Here is a 14,743-nt window from a genome sequence, read left to right on the forward strand (position 1 = left end):
TACCCCAAAACTTCCCTTGTGCCCCTTTATAGTCAGTCCCTTCTACCTGCAACTTTAGTGGCTCTTGACCAGACTTTTAAAATAAAACAGGATATCACTTTAAAATTTATGAAGTCAAAGGAGAATGTTGTTTTGTGAAAACTTTGTTTATGTGTAGTGGATACATACCAAGTCGCAAAGAAAATGGATGTATTGCTGACTGTAGATTGAGTTTAACAGTGCTTGAGAAATGCTGCTTTAGACATTTATTTATTTTTTGTTTTTTAGAGAACTTTATTGTTTTTTTGCTGTGTTGGGTCTTCGTTGCTGTGTGTGGGGCTTTCTCTAGTTGCGTCAAGCAGGAGCTACTCTTCGTTGCAGTGCACAGGCTTCTCTTGTTGCGGAGCACAGGCTCTAGGTGCACGGGCTTCAGTAGTTGTAGCACGCTGGCTCAGTAGTTGTGGCTCACGAGCTCTAGAGCATGAGCTCTAGAGCACAGGCTCAGCACGGGCTTAGTTGCTCCGTGGCATATGGGATCTTCCCGGACCAGGGATTGAATCTGTGTCCCCTGCATTGGCAGGCAGATCCTTAAGCACTGCACCACCAGGGAAGTCCCTAGACATTTATTAAATGAGATCATGCATGGAAGTCAGTGAATACAGTGTCTCACATGTATAAGTGCCTAATTAATTTTGGCTACTATCACTAGTATAAACTAATTATTCTCAGTGTTTGCTCTGTGCCTGGCAGTGATGAAGTTGGGAGAAAGGCTCATGGACCAGCCTGTACCCTTACTCACTGATCAGTGCCCTAAAGCTGCCTAGTCTAGGACTGGACACCAGGCGGCCAGATGTGCTGGAATGTTCTTTTGAGAAGAAAATGAGTGTGAAGGAATCTGGCTTGGTGGGTAGGGCTGGGAGAGGAGGAGAGGGCCAAGAATCTACCAGGCCATAAGCATTTGAACCAGTCAAGATCCTCCCCACTATCTAGTCCAGATCCTGTTCCAAATTCTGTCATCCTCTCACCCCCAATCAGGGATCTCAAACTCAAGAGCCAATAGGAAATAAATGAGAGAAATGAGTCCAGTGTAAGACAACAGGGCATGGTGAGGACTGTGGCTAAGTGGGGAAAGTGTGTGCCTTCTAGAGGCATACAAAGTCAAAATTAAGAACTGATGGGCGGACTTCCCTGGTGGCGCAGTGGTTAAGAATCCACCTGCCGGTGCAGGAGACATGGGTTCGAGCCCTGGTCCGGGAAGATCCCCCATTTTGCGGAGCATTTAAGCTGGTGTACAACAACTACTAAGCCTGTGCTCTAGAGAGCACGAGCCACAACTACTGAGCCCGCATGCTGCAACTACTGAAGCCTGTGAACCTAGAGCCTGTGCTCCGCAAGGAGAGAAGCCACCACTATGAGAAGCTCAAGCACCACAATGAAGAGTAGCCCCTGCTCGCTGCAACTAGAGAAAGCCCGCTTGCAGCAAGGAAGACCCAACACAGCCAACAATATAAATCAATAAATTTATTTATTTATTTATTAAAAATAAAAAAACTATATGGGAAAAAAAAAGTTTGTGACTGGCCTAAGGCTTGCCTTTTTTGAGATCCCTCTACCGTAGGGGCCCAAGGAGGGAGAAGCCCCAACCTCTGTCCTCCAGACTAAACTCTCCTCCACCCTTACCCCAGCAGGTCTCCTGAGGGACCAAGGGACTCCCCACTCTGCGTTCCTGGTGGAGCATTCTGGGCCTCCCATCAGCCCTGCCTCTGGCCCTTGCTCCCCTGGAGAGGGGACAAGGGGCACTGATGATCTGAGGGGTCACCAATACGTCTCACAGAGGATGAGAAACAGAGGCAAAGAGAGATACACACACAGAGGGACAAGAAGGCTAAGATCAGGGGAGTGGAGGGAGTCAGAGAGAGGGAGGGAGAGGCCAGATGGAGAGAAAATGAGAGGGGTCAGGGATGGGTTGGCTGAGGGTGGGGGGCAGGATTGGCAGAGAGCAGAGGGTTTTATTTGTCCGTTTGTTTGTTTTTTGGCCGCGTGGCATGCAGGATCTTAGTTCCAGGGATTGAACCCATGCCCCCTGCAGTGGAAGTGCAGAATCCTAACCACTGCACTGCCAGGGAAGTCCCTAGAGCAGCTTGTTAATCTCCTCTCTACTGACATGTGAGGCCGGATGATTCCTTGTTACGGAGGCTGCCTTGTGCTTTGTAGGATGGTCAGCAGTCACCCTGACCTCTATCCACTAGATGCCAGTAGCCCCCCCCCCCTTTTGTGACAATCAAAAATGTCTCCAAACACTGCCAGATATCCCCTGGGGGAGGCAAAATCACCCCAGGTTGAGAACCATTGGCTAAAAGAAATTCGTCAGGGTCTCCATAACTGTGGCCCTTCCCCCCAAAGCCTGCACAAAAGCTCCTCCAAGAGCTGGCGCTCTGGGGACTTGATGGCCTGACCTAGAATCCCCAGCTCTGCCACATTCTGGCTGTGTGACCTTGGGCTAGTGGTACGTCTCTGTGCCTCAATTTCCTTACCTGTAGGTTGGGTCTGCACAGGTTCTACCTCATAGGATTTTGCCGAGTAAGAAGGTCAGTAAAAATAAAGCACTGGGGCCTAGGGGAGGGGTTTCAAACCCGCCCGCAGACCAGACACTAATGTGTTCCTCTGGACCGATACAGTTTTTCATTTTGAATATGAATGCCTCTCAAAGGGACATCCCACACAGTGAAGAGATAGAGCATCCAGACTCTGGAGCCAGGCTGCCTGGGTTCAAATGATGACCTTGAGGAAGTAGCTTCCTCTCTCGGAGCCTCAGTTTCCACACGTGTACAAAGAGGATCGCCATAGGACCCCAGATTAAACGTGAAGACTAAATGAGTTTCTATTTGTAATGCACGTAGGACAGTGCCCGGCAGTAGCTGAAACTCCATGTGAAGTGCTAGTTAAAGACAATAAATGTCCCAGCTAGTTTACTGAAGACCCACAACCTCCCCCAATGTCTTGAATGCCTTTCCGGAAGTCGATTTCTCAGCACGGGAGAGGGAGTTGGGAAGGACTTAACTTTTCACTGCAGGCTCTGAGTCCTAGCTTTCCGCGGTGGGGAGGGGGCCTCCTGGGTCCCCTCAGTGCAGCCGGCCTCCCAGGCCCGGAGGCTGGACTGGAGCCGGGTGGGGGCGCCGGTGTCCGCAGGGTCCGAGCGGCCGGCGCGTGTGAAGGTTACCGCTCCCCGGCGGGGCGGGGGCCTCGCGCTGTTGCTGGGGTCTGCGGGGCCTGCCTGCGCCCGCTACCCCCCTCCTTCCAGGCCAGCCAGTGAGCGGTACCCGCCGCCGTTGCCAGGGGAAACTCGCCGCCCCGTTACCCAGCAACAAGCCTGGCCCAACCAGGCGCGAGGACCCCCCAGGCCCCGCCCGCCGCTGCCCACCGCGTGCCCAATGCCAGGCGGGCAGAGCCGGCCCGGCTCCCGGAGACGGCGAGCCCGCTCATTGGCCGTCGCCGCGCCCGCCCGCCCGGATCTGGGGGAGCCCTCGGCGCGGGGGGCAGGGAGCCGGGCCCCGGGGAGCTGCCGGGCTCACTGCCTGCGAGCCTGCGGCCGGCTGGGGTGAGGCCCGGACTGGGCACTGTCCCACCCCTCCCCCCCGCCCCGCCCCGTACTCGCACTCTTGGGCGAGGATGGGCACTTGGGATGGGCTGGAAACAGGGGCTGCGCATCCCGCCCCTCCCCAGGAAGGTATGCTGGAGTTGGCCTTGTGAAAACAGGGAGCAAGCGTTCCCCTCCCAGAAGGAGACCTGGGCATCCTGACCTCAGGAAGACAGGGGCTGGTTGTCCGCATAAGACCCACCCACTCCCGCCGCCGCCATGCGCCCCACACAGGATTCAGGCATCGGCATCGGTGGCTTGTAAAAACAGGGGCTGAGGATCCCCCATCAGAAAAGGACTGAGGCGTCCTGATCCCACAAAAATAGAGGTCTCTCCCCCTTCCCAAAGGACTCAGGCATCCCTTGTCCGGTGACACCAAGGCTATGAACCGCCTCCCCCCAGGGGATGCTAGTTTCCCAGTCCCTGGAAAGAAGGGTTGAGGATGCCCCCAGAAGGGGACCCAGGAAGGTCTGATTCTGGGAAAGTTAGAACTGAGCACCCCACCCCCACAGGAAACGGGGACTCAGGCCTTTGCGCCCCAAGGCACTAAAATGTCTCAGAGCCCCTGGGTATCCTGGCCCCTCACCATATTGATCCTGGAAGACCCCACACATACACCAGTTATCAGACTGTCAGGTGTCCAGTTCATCTACAGGACCACCTGCCCAGCCCCAAGGTGTAGGCTGCCAGCTCCTCTCCCCTCTGAGTCATTTTCCCCAAGGTCTAGCTTGTTGATCTCCCAGGAGGCAGGCATCTGACCCCACAGCCCCTCCCTCTCCTCCCTGGCACCCGACCTACACCGCCCCCCCGCCCCCCCCCCCCCGCGCACATACATGCCAAGGACCCAGGAGTCTAAACCCCAAGTGTCTCAGACCCTCCCTCCAGACACCTGGCAAGGTGACCCAGCCCCTCACGGTGGCGCAGGGGGCCCCTTCCTGGTCCTAGGTCTGGGAGATCCAGTCTCCCAGTGCTTTTTGTTGGCCACCAGGATCCAGCACTGGGAGCCTCCAGCCTCGGGGACCCTGATGCGTGTGCCCAGGCCACTCCAGAGAGGCTCAGATTCCTCAGTCCCCAGCCCCGGGAGACCAAGGCATCGGAGCCCCCAGCTCCAGACCCTGGTTGAGTCCAGGTGCGGGCCCGCCCCTACTCTGGTACCTGGGGGGTGGGGGGGGGCGGAGTCGAGGATTACTCAGCCTCCAGAATGAGGCGATGACATCATCTTGGGGGGGGTTGACTAATGGCCGCGCTGGGGGGGGGGGCGGGGAAGTTTACCCGGTAACAGCGGCTGCCGCACGGCCCCGCCCCCGGGAAAGGGCCGGGAGAGGGAGGCATAAGCACACACACACACAAACACACACACACACAAACACACACGAGCCCACTCAGCATCCCCCCCCCGCCGCAGCATCCCACATCACACACATCTTACTGGGGCAAGGGCAGGGATGAGTGTGTGTGTGTTTGTGTGACTGTGTGTTTGTGTGCTGGAGAGTTCTCCGTAAGTCTGTTGGGCCAGTGAGCTGTGTGTCAGGGGGTTGACTTAGGAGAGCTGTGATTGTGTCAGGGTGCGGTGTGTGATTGTGTCAGTGTACTGTTGTGTATCAGTGGAGTGTATTTGTTAGCATTTGTCCCATGGTGTGGCTGTGACTATGTGATTGTGTGTCAGTGTGCTGTTGTATGATATTTGGGCATGCTGTGTGTGAGTGTGATGGTGTATCTGTGTGTTTGTGTCCATGTGCTGTTTTGTGCAATGTGCTGGTGTGCATGGGTGAGATGATGTGTGTCCATGTGATTGTGTTTGTGTGACTGGGTTGGAATGATGTTGTGTGTAAGCCGAAATGTTTGTGGTTTCTTACTGTTGTGTTAGTGTGGTTGTACGCATCAGTGTAACACTGTCAGTGTGGTTGTGTCACTGTGATTGTGTCTAGACAATGCTGTGTATAGTGGGATTGTGTGTGTAACACTGTCATTGTATCTGAAATGGTGTGTGTCTGTGGGACTGGGTGTTACTGAGAGTATGTGTATCTGTGCAGTGCTATGTGTCCTTGTGAGTGTGTGTGTCATTGTAATTGTGTCACTGTGATTGGGTTTGTCAGTGTGATGTTGTGTGTCCATGGGACTGTGTATGTTAATGAGATTGTGTGCATCTGTGCCATGTTGTTTGTCACAGTGATTGAGAGAGCCATTGTTGTGACTGTGTGTCACTGTGATAGTGTGTGTGTCAGGACCAATTGGCTGTGGGATTATGAGGTGTCACTGTGATTGTGTCACTGATATTGTGTGTCCTAGAGACTAAGTCATGGCGATTGCATGGGTCTGGGCATCACATGGGTCAGTGTGGTTGTGTGTTAGGGTAATGCTGTGTGTCATTGTGATTGTGGGTCTGGGCAGCGCTGTGTGTCCTGGAACTACGTCTGTGTCCCTGAGAGTTTGTGTGTGTGTATGATGCTGTGTGTCTCTGCATGTTCCTGGGACTGTGTGTGTATGACACTGTGTGTGTCACTGTGATTGTGTGTGTGTGAGCGGGGAGGCGATGCTGCCTGTCCCTGGGACAGTGTCAGTGTGTGAGCCACTGTGATTGTGTGGCAGCGTGCTTCACTGGGTGTCGGGGGAAGGTGCATCTCCAGGCCTCCTGCCTGAGAACAGCGACGCTGCTCTCTGATTGGCTGCGGCCTCGCCAGTGAGAAGCTTCCGAATCCTGCGGTAACTTGGTAACTCGGTAACTCCACCGCCACCGCCGCCGCCGCCGCCGCCGCCGCCGCCGCGGGGATGGGGGGATTGGGAGGGGCCCCGCCCATATCCCGCAGGGTCCGCCCCTGCAGGCGACCCGAACCCCAAGTGCCCCTCTCGTATCCCCCTCACCCCACCGGCTCCCCAACCTCACCTCCGTCTTTGCAGCCCTGATTCCATCTCCCTCACCTCTGCCTCTCGGCTTCTGCTTCCCCATCTCTGTCACTCGCTAGGACTCTCTCTTGGCCTCTGTCTTCCCCGTTTGTCTCTCCCTATCTCTATGTTCCTACCTGTCTTTCTCTTGTCTCTGTCTCCCACGTCCCAGCTCTGTCTCTCCACCATCTCTGTCTCTCCTTGATCTCTCTCCCCATCTCTGTCTTCTTTTCTCTGTCTCTCCACCTCCGTTCCTCTAGCGACTCTCTCGGGCTGTCTCCCCCTTCCTCTGCCTCAGTCTCCCCATCTTCGTGCCTTTCCACTTCTTGGCTCTGTCTCCCTCCCTTCCCCGTCCCCGCTCTCTCTCACTCCCACAACCAAGCTCAGAATTCACTTTTCATTCTGCGGAGACAGCCAGGGGACAATTCGCTACTTCACCCTCGCCCCTCCCCGCAGGCCCAGGCTTCTGCCAGCAGGCCCCACGCAGGGCAGACTTCAGGAAGGACTTCCCCCCTGGTTCAGCACCGGAGTTTTATCGCTTGGACCAGGCGGAGCCCCGGAGGCCCCGTGGCTTCCGGAGGCGCCCGGGCGGGATGAGCTCACTGCAAGTTGGCTTGGATTTCATCAGCTTCCTCTGCCGGAGTTGCCCCCGCTCCTCATTCCGCGCCGGCCGAGCGGGCGAATCCGCCGGGCGCCTGCTGCCCCCGAGCGGCGAGAGGCGGAAGCGCAGGCGCCGCGTAAAAATCCCACCTTTGCAATTCACGATGTCACCAGCCCCCAAGTGCTGCAAATATGAACTCATTTCATCCTCGTGACAACCGCGTGAGACAGAGACTACTTTAAATCCCATTTACAACTGGGAAACTAAGGTCAGAGATTTGAGGTCGGCCTCCTGAGGTCACATAGCTGGTGAATCGGAGCTCTTTGGAGGCTTACATGGGGAGAAAACGGAATGCTTGTAATCGCCAAGATGTCTGTGGTCATTTATTCTTATTTTCATTAATTCAGCGAAGATTTGACTCTCTGTGCCAGGCACTGTTATAGGCACTGGGGACACAGCAGTGAACAAAACAGACAAAAAATGCCTGCCTTCCTGAGGCTGATACTCTGGTCTGGGGGAGACAGACGATGAATAATGTAATTAACGATACAAAATGAGTCTCAAAGTAGATAAAAGAAGCAGGGAAGGAGGATCGAGAGTGTTGAGAGTGGTCTTAATTACTAGGGTACCATGGAAGGTCTTCCTGAGAAAGTGATGGTTGAGGAAGAGCCCAAAGGAGGTGAGGGAGCAAAGAGTGCCCCAGACAGAGAGAAGGGCAGGTGCAAAGGTCCTGAGGCCATAATGGGCCTGCCCAGAAGATTGAGGAGCAACTGTGAGGCTGAAAGAGCTGGAAGGGAGTGAGCAAGGGGAGAGGGGTGGGAGGTGAAGTTCGATACAGGATTAGATCGTGGGGAAGACTTTACCTTTTACTCTGAGGTGAGAGCCACCGGAGAGTTCCTAGCAGAGAAGGGACGTAAGCTGACTTAGTTCTTAAGGCGCCCCCTGGTGGCCAAGTGGGCTACAGTTTGTAGGATTGTGGACGGAGAGAGCAGAGAGTCCCGGGAGGAGGCGATTGTAATAACACAGGTTGAGGGGTGGAGACTGGATCAGAGTGGATACTGTAGGGTCAGGCTGAAGGTGGAGCCAATGGGATTGGTTGAGGCATTGGGTGTGATGTGTAGGAAAGAGAGGAGTTTGGAGGTTCCCTGTTTGGCTTGAGCAGCTGGAAGGATAAAAGGGCCAGGATGATAATATTAATAATAATAATGGCTATTCTCACATTCTGTGCACCTACTGTGTGCCAAGCTCTGTGCCAACTCACTGCTTTACACACCTGACCTCGTTAAACCCTTAAGACCATCCTGAGAGGCCAGAGGTGGAGGTGGGTGATGTAGGATTCTGGATTTATTATTTTCTTTAGAAAGTAGAGTCTACATGACTACATGATGTGGATTTGATGGATAATAACAATAATAGCCTACACATAGAATGTGTGTCTGGCACTGTTCTCAGCGCTTTAACTATTATCTTATTTAATCCTCACAGCCTGCCATCATTAGCACCATTTTACACAGGTGGAGACCAAGGTAATAAAGATTAAGTACCTTGGGACTTCCCTGGTGGCGCAGTGGTTAAGAATCTGCCTGCCAATGCAGGGGACTTGGGTTAGATCCCTGGTCTGGGAAGATCCCAGTTGCCATGGAGCAACTAAGCCCGTGCACCACAACTACTGAGCCTGCACTCTAGGGCTCTCGAGCCACAACTACTGAGCCCACATGCTGCAACTACTGAAGCCTGCACACCTAGAGCCCATGCTCCATAACAAGAGAAGCCACCACAATGAGAAGCCCGTGCACCACAATGAAGTGTAGCCTCCACTCTCCACAACTAGAGAAAGCCAGCGCGCACAGATTAAGTACCTTGCCTAAGCACAATGCAGTTAATAATTACAATAATTTATTATAGAGGTGGTGGAGTGGGCTCTGGGAGCCAGAAGTATCTCTCCAGGGAATTCCCTGGTGGTCCAGTGGTTAGGGCTCTGCACTTCCACTGCTGAGGGCCCAGGTTTGACCCCTGGTTGGGGAACTAAGATCCTGAATGCTGTGTGCTGTGGGCAAAAAGAAAAAAAAAATCTCTCTGGGTTTAAATCCTAGCTGGATACATGACCTTGGACAGCTCACAAGGACTCTGGGCTTTGGTATCCTGCTTTGTAAAATGGAGATTGCAAGAATACTGTTCGCACTGGGCTTTTGGGATGAGTTGAGGAAGAACAAAAGTGAACCCAAGAAGTAGAAAATACTCTTTATTTATTTTTTAAATATTTATTTAATTTATTTTGGCTGTGCTGAGTCTTAGTTGAGGCACGTGGGATCTTCGTTGCAGCATGCAGGACCTTTCTTAGTTGCGGCATGCATTTGGGATCTAATTGAACCCAGACCCCCTCCATTGGGAGTGCAGAGTCATACCCCCTGGACCGCCAGGGAAGTCCCAGAAAATGTTCTTTCAATGTTAGTACAGAGACTTTCTGTAAGGGCTGGGGCTACAGACATAGGCAGGACCTTTAAACAATCATGATAAAACAAATATTCAGTCAGTCACCCCAGAGGGCCTACAAAGTTTGAGTCTTGTGATGACTCCTCCAGGCAGGACCCCCTGATTGCCTCCCTGCATCCCCAGGCTCATAGGAGCTCATCTTGGCTGTACCTCAGCCTGCGCTTCTTGTGTCAGGGAATGTGCAACCCTTTGCCTCCTATTGGGTCTGGTTGGGCCTGCCTCAGCCTCCCTTTCTATCTTACAACTGGGGAATGGAACCACTACATTCCCTTTCTCCACCTGGGACACGCCTGTATTCACCTAGCTTGCCCCCACGTATCACTCCAGTCTCTGCTGAAATGTCACCTCCTCAGAGAAGCCTTCCAGGACCATTTCTGTCCCCTCACTCTGCTTAATTTGCTCCACAGCCTTCCTTTTACATATTCATTTGTTTAGCTACTTACTGTCTGTTTCCTTTTGTTGAAAGTCAGCTCCATGGCAGCAGGGACATGCCTCCAGCGTCGCTGTACCTTCTAATCCCCATTTCACAGGTTGAAAAACCAGACCAAGGGGCTTCCCTGGTGGCACAGTGGTTAAGAATCCACCTGCCAGTGCAGGAGACATGGGTTCAAGCCCTGGTCTGGGAAAATCCCACATACCACAGAGCAACTAAGCCCATGAGCCAAAACTACTGTTCTCTAGAGCCTCTGAGCCACAACTACGGAGCCCGTGTGCTGCAACTACTGAAGCCCACACTCCTAGAGCCCATGCTGCCTAACAAGAGAAGCCTGTGCACTGCAACCAAGCGTAGCCCTCGCTCACCGCAACTAAAGAAAGCCTGCGCACAGCAGCGAAGACCCCAGGCAAAAATAAAAAACAAAAAAGAAAGAAAAGAAAAGGAAAACCAGACCAAGGCTTGGTACAGCAGGTTTCATGGTTCAAGGACTGTTGGATGAATGTGTCTGGGGCCTAAAGCAGCAGGGAGTGCACCACACCACCTCCCAGTGGCGAGTGGGAAACCCGCACTGAGAAAGTCTCCTGCACAGCTATCCAATTTCCTACAGATCTTCAGGTAGCCTGATATTACCTATGTACTAATGATAGAACGTAACTCCATTTCACACTAAGCACAAAGTATTGTTTACGATTATTTTTTCAACTTTCAAATTTTACCTTTAAAACACTTTAAGACGTTGTCTCAACTGAGACATAACTTCCATGTAATCACTGCCAGCCACGGCTGAGGGTGGGCAGGGGGGTGCTGGTCTAAGAAACAGACATCACAAGCTCCCTAGGACCTTCCCTCAGACCCCCTTCTAGTCACTATCCTCCTAAGTAATCATTATCCTGAATGCTAACAGCAGAGATTAGTTTTGCCCTTTCTAGCACTTCATACAAGTGGAGCCATGCAGGATGTGCTCCTTTGTGTCTGTTTGGCGTTTGTCACTCAGCTTCATGTTTGTGAGATTCATCATGTTTTCCTGCATAGTTAGAGACTGTTCGTTTTCACTTTTGTATAGTGTTCCTCGGCGTGAAGACACCACAGTATGACTGTCCATTCTGCTGGTGACAGGCATTTGACTTGTTTATAGCTCTGGGTTAGATTCATTTGCTTAGGGCTGCCACAAGAAAGTGGCACAGCCTGGATGGCCTAAACAACAGATATTGATTTTCTCATAGTTCTGGAGGCCAGAAGTCTGAGATCAAGGTATCGGTGGGGTTGGTTTCTTCTGAGGCCTCTCTCACTGGCATGCAGATGGCCACCTTCTCTCAGAGGTCTTCCTATGGTTTCCCTCTGTGAGCCTGTTTCCTAATCTCTTCTTTGGAGGATACCAGTCATCCTGGACTAGGGACCATCCTAATGACCTTGTTTTCACTTAATTACCTCCGCGAGGGGCCCGTGTCTTTTTTTCCCCCCACTGCATGGCATGTGGGATCTGAGTTCTCCAACCAGGGATCCAACCCATGCTCCCTACAGTGGAAGCTTGGAGTCTTAACCACTGGACCACCAGGGAAATCCCAAAGGGCCTATGTCTAAATGAGGTCACATTCTGGGGTTTTGGTGGGGTTAGGACTTCAAAATATACCGATACATTTTGGGGGGCTACAAACCAGTCCCAAAAGAGGGGCTATTATGATAAAGCTGCTATGAATGTTCTTATACGTGGCATGTCTTTTGGGAACACGTGTATGCAGTGCTGTGGGGTAAATCTCTTGGAGTGAATCTGCTGGCTCGTCAGTTATGTGTGTACACGGGGCTGTAGAAGAACTTGCCCAGTGGAACTTCACAGTGACTGGAGCATTTTACATGCTCCACTCCAGCAAGGGGGTGGGAGTTCCAGTTGCTCCATGTCCTTGTCAACATTTGACATTGTCGGGCCCTTTAATTTGAGCCATTCTGCTGTTGGTAAACACAAAGTATTATTTGCATGGTAAAGCAATATTTGCATGGTTTTCATATAGCTTGAATTTCCCAGGGATGCAACTACTTCTTTCAAGGGAAAATTGTACCTTGTTTTGTTCAGAAACCAGTCCAGGGTTCATGTCACCATGGCAATCTCACTTCTGGTATCAAAAGTCACATCAACGTGTCTCAGCACAGCATCTTGTGTCAGGCTGCTGTTCCAGCTGCTGCATCCAAGCTGAGTTTACACACCCACCCACCCACACACACACACTTAGCCGTTTCTCAAAATCCCAAATATAAAGAGGCTGTTGACTATATTCCTCTGGTGATTTTTCAAATTCTCTTACATTGAAACACACTCATTATAAGTAGGTGAAAGCATTTGACTATTTCTTTATGTTTTCCAGTGTAGTTGGACTAATGCTTCTTTACATGTGTATTGATATAAATGACTTTCTTTTAATTTCACCTTTTATTGCAGTTAGGTTATTAAATTGATTTTTAAAAAAATGATTATGTAGGTAGGACACACTATCTATGCATCTCATTTCAGGAGGGGAAAAGGGCTGTTATGAAAATAGTGTTTGTCATAAAAGGCATTTGGGGTCCCCTGGGGTTGAGATGTGTTGGTCTAGTTGGTTTGGGAGACTGATAAGTCTCCAGGAGAGTCAGGTTACTTTAGTCATTCAACGTGTATTGAGACCTACTGTGGGCATGGCCCTGCCCTGGATGGTGCTGGGGACACAGCAGTGACAGAGACAACCCCAGCCCTGACCTCACAGGGTTCAGAGGCCAGTGGGGGATACAGATATGTTCCTGGACAGTGAGGTCACTGAATGGGTAGAGCTGGGATGTGGGAATCCAGAGAGTCTAGGGGGGCATTTGACTTAGCCTGAAGTCAAGGAGGGCTTCCTGGAGGAGGGGACATCTGGGCTTCCTCTGGTTAAGCCCCTTTGGGCTTAACCAGAGGAAGAGGCTGTGAAGGGTGTTCCAAGCAGGAGGAATGGCTTATGCCAAGGCCCACGTGAGGGAGAGTGTGTTGTTTTCAAGGAACTGAAAATACTGTTCAGTGTGGCTAGAGCAGGATTTCTCAACGTTGGCTCTATTGACATTTGGGGCTGGATGAGTCTTTGTTGTGGGGGCTGTTCTGTGCATTGTAGGATGTTCTGCAGATTCCTGGCCTCGACCCAATAGATGCCAGTAGGGCCCTCTCCCTAATCCACCCTAATCCAAAATGATCTCAGCTCGAGATCCTTACTTTAATCACATCTGCAAAGACCCTTATTCCAAACAAGGTCACATCTTGAGGTTCTAGTTGTGACAATCAAAAATGTCTCCTGGGACTTCCCTCGTGGTGCAGTGGTTAAGAATCCACCTGCCAATGCAGGGGACACGGGTTCAACCCCTGGTCTGGGAAGATCCCACATGCCGCATAGCAGCTAAGCCTGTGCGCCACAACCACTGAAGCCTGTGCGCCTAGAATTCATGCTCCACAACAAGAGAAGCCTCCGGATTGAGAAGCTTGAAGAGTAGCCCCTGCTCGCTGCAACTAGAGAAAGCCCATGCGTAGCAATGAAGACCCAATGCAGCCAAAAGAAAAAAAAAGAAACAACAACAACAAAAATGTCTCCAGACATTGGCAAATGCAAATCATCCCTGTTGAGAACCAGGGGTGAGAACATGGAGTGTGAGGATGGGAGAAAGTTGTGGCCGGAAGGGTCAGCAGACCGGTGGGTACCCAGCAAGTCAGCTCTTTCTGTCTGAGGGACTCTCTGGAGGACAGGGCCACGTGGAGCCTGGCAAGGCCTGGGGACTGGGTTCAAATTCTGACCCTGCCACTGTAGTGGCTGAATTGTGGCCCCCAAGATATATCCACCCGGAACCTCAAAATGTGACCTTATTGGGAATAAGGGTCTTTGCAGATGTTGTGAAAGTAAGGATCTCGAGTTGAGATCATTCTGGATTAGGGCAGGCCCTAAATCCAATGACAAGTGTCCTTATGAGAGACAGAAAAGGAGAAGACACAGAGACACAGAGAGGAGGGCCTGGTGGAGGCTGAGGCAGAGACTAGAGCGATGTGTCTACAAGCCAAGGGCTGTGAAAAATTGCTGGCAGCCTCCAGAAGCTGGGAGGGAGCAGGGCCTCCAGAAGGAACCAACCCTGCTGACACCTTGATTTCAGACTTCTGGCCTCCGGAACTTTGAAATAATACATTTCTGCTATTATGAGTCACACGGTTTGTGGTCATTTCTTATTGGACACCAACCCAGCAGCTTAGTGGCTGTGACACCTTGGACAGAGAGGCCTCACTGAGCCTGTTTTCACTCTCTGTAAAATGGGTATAAACAGAGCACTTACCTTGTAGGACTGTGAGGCAAATGAAAAGAGAGTGTCCCTTTAACCAGTAAGTCAGCAAACATTTGTGACACATTCATAGGCGATCAGCTGCTGTTATGTGGCCAGGGGTGTTTCAAGTAATAGTAATATAATAGTGGCAGTTAAATGCACCTACTGTGTGCCAGGAACTGTTCTAAGTGCCTCTTGCTGCTGTCAATCAACACATGTTTATTCTCTTACCGTTTTGGAAGTCAGAGATCAATTTCACTGGGCCAAAATCAAGGTGGTGGCAGGACCACGCTCCTTCGGGAGGCTTGAGGGGAAAATCAGTTTACTAACCTTTTCAAACTGCTTTTCCGGCTGTGGTCTGGCTTCTGTGGTCTGTTTCTTCTAGCATTCCTCGGTTTCTGGTCCCTTCCTCCATCTT

This window comes from Hippopotamus amphibius, chromosome 16 (assembly GCF_030028045.1).
Source record: "Hippopotamus amphibius kiboko isolate mHipAmp2 chromosome 16, mHipAmp2.hap2, whole genome shotgun sequence".
Taxonomy (NCBI): domain Eukaryota; kingdom Metazoa; phylum Chordata; class Mammalia; order Artiodactyla; family Hippopotamidae; genus Hippopotamus; species Hippopotamus amphibius.